General features: G+C 52.3%; 1 long non-coding RNA gene across 1 annotated transcript in view; it reads left to right on the top strand.

The window, feature by feature from the left end:
• Positions 1-6,530, top strand: part of LOC116222459 — a 54,770-nt gene that overhangs the window by 47,539 nt on the left and 701 nt on the right. The window lies entirely within an intron of this gene.

Below are 6,530 nucleotides of genomic sequence, written 5' to 3'. Positions count from 1 at the left end.
GGTTGAGCTCGGCCACAGATAGGCCTGATTCAAGCCACTTCTCCCCGTGTCCTGTTGGCACAGTATGCACACACATACGCACACACACACACACACACACACATACGCACACACACACAGACACACACACACACACACACACACACACACATACGCAAACGCACACACAATGCACATACACTGTTTACTTGGTGGTTAGGGTCCCTATCTTTCAAATAATCCTCCTCAGCATTAGTCATGAATTAGCTTCCTGCCAGACCAATTCAATCAAATTGTTTTGCTACGTGTATGCTTGCGCCTAAGATGTCCAACATGACCATGAACATAGTGTCACTAGTGCCAGGACTGACATACTCGCTCTTATGAAAGGTTTTACAATGGCTCTAAAATAAATGTTCTCTTACCAGCCTGTTGCTGACAGGGCTCTTTTAGGCCTCTACAAAGAACCTTTTTTCTCAAATAGTTCTGATGAACCCCTAAAGGCATACATGCGATGGATGTCTGGATCGAAGACTACAGAATATTTTGAGACAGTGAGAAGCAAGTGGTTAAAACATGGCCACCTCTGTGCAGTTTACTGCTTGGCAGACGTTTCTCCACAGCCTCGTTACAATGGCCTATATAGAGGATATTATTCACTTATTCTATAATTCTACATTCTGAATGTTCTGTCCAAAACCCATTTCATCCAAAAAGTCAATTTCCTTTCCCACTCCATTCACCTGCTCGGGCCTCCAGAGTCAAGCTGCTCCAGTCCCATATAACTCTCTAAAACTTTTTATTTCCTCGCTTGACCTTTGTGCGGAAACCTTGGACGAGCCAGGACGCATTCATTATTTCTGAACAGTGTGTTTCTCTGAAAACAGCCGCTCCATTCTTTTTTCATTTCTCTTTACATCCAGCCAAAGGTGTGTGTGGCGTGTTTTGTTCCCATGGCCTCTTTTCTGGGCTGACTGTCGGCGCTCTGAGACCTGACGTCGGACTGTTCCAGGACCAGTCTGCGCTCTGCTAGGTTGGGTTTAGCTGAGGGCCCTCCATGGCTCCGGCTCTCCTGTGCCCTGCTCTTGGCTGAGGCCGAGGCTGGCGGGAGAGGACAGATATATGGGACTCCCTCCGTTCCAGCAGCCGCTACCCGCCATCTCCACCTCCTCCCAGCGTGCACCATCCCCAAACATGGAAGCACCGGCGCAAGATGAATAGCCTCTGTTTAGTCTCGTGAAAATGATGGTGGGGGGGAGTGTGTGTGTGTGTGTGTGTGTGTGTGTGTGTGTGTGTGTGTGTGTGTGTGTGTGTGTGTGTGTGTGTGTGTGTGTGTGTGTGTGTGTGTGTGTGTGTGTGTGTGTGTGTGTAAGGAGGTAGTGGTGGTGGTGGTGGGCTGCCTAAAGAGTAGACAAAGGCTGGAGTGTGTGGAGTTATCTTTGGGCATCTGACATAAGAGTCCCCCCCCCCCCCCCACCCCCTCCCACTCTGTCCCCTGTAGCCCCCCCAACCCCCCTTGTACGAGGAGCTGTTCTACGGTGCGGGGGGAAATTGAAACATGGCTCTTGTGTCCGTTTACTTTGCCTCTCAACGCCCTCTAACCCCCGCATATACACACACTCAGCCCCACAGAATGATCCACTGCTGGATCAACACGGTCCTCTGCCCTGCCCAGAAAGGTGGTCAGAACTCTTAATGCACATCACACATGCACATAAATTACACACACACACACACACACACTCATATGTATGTATACCCACATTCTTGCTTTATATACACACACACACACACACACACACACACACACACACACACACACACACACACACACACACACACACACACACACACACACACACACCAGTCTGAGATCCTGTGGCCATCTCTTTAGAGACTTTCTCCTTGGCCTGTCACTTTCAGCAGTTGGGGGTAGGTGGATGGTTGGGGGATGTGGTTGTTGCCACAAACCCCTCTCTCCTCCTCCTCCACTCTCTCTCTCTCTCTCTCTCTCTCTCACTCTTTCTCTCCCTCCCTCCCTCTCTTTCTCTCTCTCTCTCTCTCTCTCTCTCTCTCTCTCTCTCTCTCTCTCTCTCAGACTGTAATTTGCTTGATCTAACGCTGGTTTACTGGAAGCTTTACTGGCTTAGACTCCGTGTCTTGCTGGGATTAGGGCCTGCTGTTTACACAGCCGTGTTTACACAACCCCCTCACCCTGACCCGTCCAGCTGATGGCTGCAGGGGGGCTCGTCGCCACCGCCACCGCCACCGCCACCGCCAGTGCTGCCAGTGCTGCCAGCGTGTGGGGGGACCGCGGGGGGACGGCAGAGGGACCGCCACGCAACCTGCTGCTGCTGCTGCTGAGGCAGCACTCGTCTCCAGTCCTCCAGTCCTCCAGAGGGCCTCCAGAGGGCCTCCATCAAGTCAAACATCTGATTGGGTCTGGAGTGAAAGGAGCCGGGTATCAGTGGCATGTCAGACAGGAGGCACCACTCTTAACGGAAGATGGTGGTTTTGGTGGATGAAAGATTTCCCAAGAGATCACAAAGGCCTCTCTCTCCATCTTTCACCTCATCTCTCCATCCATCCCCACCACACTCTTTCTTCACTGTCCTCAAATCAACCACCTCCGGGGGGGGCAGGACCTGTGGGTTTAGGGAGCCGTGGGGAAAGCCTTCCACAGCCTCCCGCATGGAGCAAGAGAGCGATTGGAGTGCTGCTGGAGAATGCTGGTGGTTTGTGTGGGCCCGTGTATATTTTGACTGAGGCTATCTGCAGCTTCTGCTGGTCTCGCGGTCTCCCCTTAAGACACCAAGTCAACCGGAAAATCTCGCCTCGATAGGGACATTGTCTGTGCTGAATGTTATCGCTTTGTTTACAGTCATGATCCTCTTTTCTTTTCTTCTCTTTTACCCTTCTCTTCTCCTGTAGCAGCGATATCCTTGTCCTTAGCTTACCATCATAAATCCACAACCACAAACATATACACGCACACACACACACACAGACAGACACAGATACGCACACAAAGACACACGTAAACACACACACACACACACACACACACACACACACACACACACACACACACACACACACACACACACACACACACACACACACACACACGCACGCACACACACACACGCACACTGTGGGAACTGAGTGTTATTGGGACCCAGGGACTTGCGTGGTGACAGAGAGTGCCGAGTGATAATGTCTCCCTTCGGCTGCTCCGTACTGTTTGATGGTTTTTCCACAGTGGCAAAATATCGCCCGCGGCAACGGAGCTGTTTAGTCTGCGAGGCGGCGCTGCATTGTTTGGGCGCTTTTATTTGGAGATTGGCTGCGCGAGGACGTTGCGAAAGAGCTCTACTGTCTCCTGCAGCCGCAGCCCACCCCGCAGCACCGCAGCACTGCAGAGGAAAGCAGAGACGCGTCGCATTTCAGACTTCAGAGAAGTGCAGCGCATTGTTTATGGGCACTTTTACAGTAATACGGATAACCAGCCCAGGCTATAATTAGGCTATTTTCACACATGCTGTACATGTTATACGTGCCCCTTTTCCTGTGCTTAGTCTGGGTGGCGCTACTGGCCCAAACACACACACACACACACACACACACACACACTCACACACACACACACTCACACAGAGCAGAGATTCAGCATAGCCAGAATTACCCCTGACGCTACCTGACAGCACAGGATTAACCAGAGTGACCTCTGCATACTGCCATGTCCGTTTCCAGTTAGCACACACACACACACACACACACACACACACACACACAACACACACACACAGAGACATACACACACAGAAATGGCAGTAGATTCAAGCACAAACAAACACAACCCCCACAAACTGGCCTAGAACATAAGCAACAGGGCCAAGTCCTCCACCACTGTTTGTGTGTGTGTGTGTGTGTGTGTGTGTGTGTGTGTGAGTGTGTGTGAGTGGTTGTGTGCAGACGTGAGGGTGTGTGTGGGAGACAGAGGGTTTTTACGTTAGCGTACAGTTCATGCGTGTCGTCTCGGTGCCGCTCTTAAATGTGCGATTGTAAAAAGATCTGAGAGGCTGAGCAGAGCAGCGGGGCGATTGGCTTCGTCCCCCCCCCCCCTCCCCCCTCCCCCGTCCCCCCTCCGGTCCCCGTCCGCGCGTCAGAAATGGAAACCCGCCGCCGAGCGCCGCACCACTCAGCACAATAAGTCACTTCTGCTTTCTTTGCTCTTTTTTAAGATCTGGTACTTTTCCCCTCAAGTTTGCAAAAGTTCTCTCTGTCTCTCTCTCTCTGTCTCTCTCTCTTGGTCCGGTTTTTTTTCTTCGCTGTCTGCCTCTACTGGTTTTTTTTTTCACAAGTCACTTTGCTTTTTTTTCTTTCGTTGATTGTACTTTTTCGTTTTTTTGCTGGTTGTCTGGACGGAGGGGATATTTTTTAACGTTTTCCCAGCAGTGCAACAGAAATACTGACGTCTGACTTGGTGCTTGATGGCGTGAAACAGCACTCTGGCGTGGTCCGGCGCCCACCCCTCTGGTTTACCATAGTGACGTGGTGGGAACTCAGTCCTGGGAACCGACGCAAACATGTACATAAAAGAGAACAAAGACCTGCATCATTCAGTTCAGTTCAGTTTTATTCACGCATACAGCGCCATTACCAACTGACATTGTCTCGAGGTGCTTTACAGATCCCAAGTCCTGAACCCCTTTAGAACAAGCGCGTGGGCGATGGTGGTAAGGGAAAAAACTCCCTTCTAACGGAATGGAGCTGATGGTTGTTTCCACACCCAAATGCTGGGGTGTCCCAAAGCAGAGCCGCCTTGTCATCCAGAGACGTCTCTCTAAAAAGGCCCTTACCCACCCCTGTGGCATCCCGCTGCCCAGTGCTGTGATGACAGAGCCCCAGCGTCAGGCTGCTAATGCCCCCTGAAGTTCCCCCAGAGGTCCTGCGGTGCCAACGGGCCAGCTCAGCCCAGCCCAGCCTCAGGCAGATAAGCCCCTGTGGTGAAGGCTGGGACGCCAGGGTCCTGTTGTCACCTTATCAGCCAGAGCATCAGCCAGCCAGAGAAGCAGTGAGCATGGGGGGGTGGGGGAGGGGTGACAGGGGAGGAGGAAGGAGGAAGTAGAAGAGAAGGAGGGGGCGGGCGGGCGGCTTCTTTTGTCATGCTGCAGGTGCCGTTGTCACTCTGCGTCAGCCGCCACAGACAGCAGGAGCCGTCTGAGTGTCTGGAGGCTGGAGATCAGATCCACTCACCCACTGTCATTGTGCTTCACTGTCTGTCACACACACACACTCTCACTTATTCGCACAGTACACTCACACATTGTTATTCTCTTCCTGTGGCTGTCACACTCTCTCTCTCACACTCACACACACACACACACACACTCACTCACATGTAAATGCATGTGCATACACACGTGAATACACATTAACACATAATAAATGTGCACACCCAAATACACACCCCATCCCAAAAGTTCATACTCTGTGCTGTCTCACTGCCGCTGATGCACACTACTACACATGCATGTCCAATGTGTGCCTTATCACACATACCATCAAATGTTATTTTAGTTCAGCAAGTCCAGTGCTGACCCACACGGCCCTAAGGCCTCTGTCTGATAAACCCAGAATGTACTGAGTGCTGGCGCCTCCAGTGCAGGCCTGACTGACCTCCTCTGACCTCTGCCCTCCTCTGCCCTCCTCTGCCCTGCCCTCCTCTGCCCTCCTCTGCCCTGCCCTCCTCTGCCCTGCCCTCCTCTGCCCTGCCCTGCCCTCCTCTGCCCTGCCCTCCTCTGCCCTCCTCTGCCCTGCCCTGCCCTGCCCTGCCCTGCCCTGCCCTGCCCTGCCCTGCCCACTCAGCAGACACATAGGCCTGCTGGCCTACTGGTCTGGGGGTATCACGACCTGGAGCTAGATTTGCCCTTGTGGGTCAGAGGAGAGAGGGATAGAGAGAGAGAGAGAGAGAGAGAGAGGGATGGGATGAGATGAGATGAGATGAGATGAGAGAGGGGTGTCCTGGCCTAGTGTGGAGAGGGGCTTTATGGAGCAGACTGGCTGCGGGTCCCCTGAGGCCCTGACAGCAGACAGCAGAGGGTTTAATTAGACGGGCACTACTGAAGACGTCTTCAGTTACACACACACACACACACACACACACACACACACACACACACACACACACACACACACACACACACACACACAGAAGACCCTGGGAGAGACAGAGACGGGACACTTACACCAGCAACTGCTCTCTCTCTCTCTCTCTCTCCCTCCCCCTTCTGCCCTTTCTCTTTCTCTCTGTCTCTGTCTTTCTTTCACTCTCTGCTTGCCCCCTCCTGTCTCCTAGACACATGCTGCTTTTACAGGACTTGAAGAAAGAGAGAGGTCTGGAGAGGAGGACAGAATGTTGACTATAGTTTGTCATATACAAACACCAACATTTAGTCATCCTGTGATTTCATCTGGTTAAGCAAAGGACTCGCATTGCCAAGGCTGTGGGGTTTAATTCTCTGGTACCACAACTGCCCATGAAATGC

This window comes from Clupea harengus, chromosome 11 (assembly GCF_900700415.2).
Source record: "Clupea harengus chromosome 11, Ch_v2.0.2, whole genome shotgun sequence".
Taxonomy (NCBI): domain Eukaryota; kingdom Metazoa; phylum Chordata; class Actinopteri; order Clupeiformes; family Clupeidae; genus Clupea; species Clupea harengus.
Note: the sequence above shows the minus strand (reverse complement) of the source record. Positions and strands in the feature narration are given on the sequence as shown.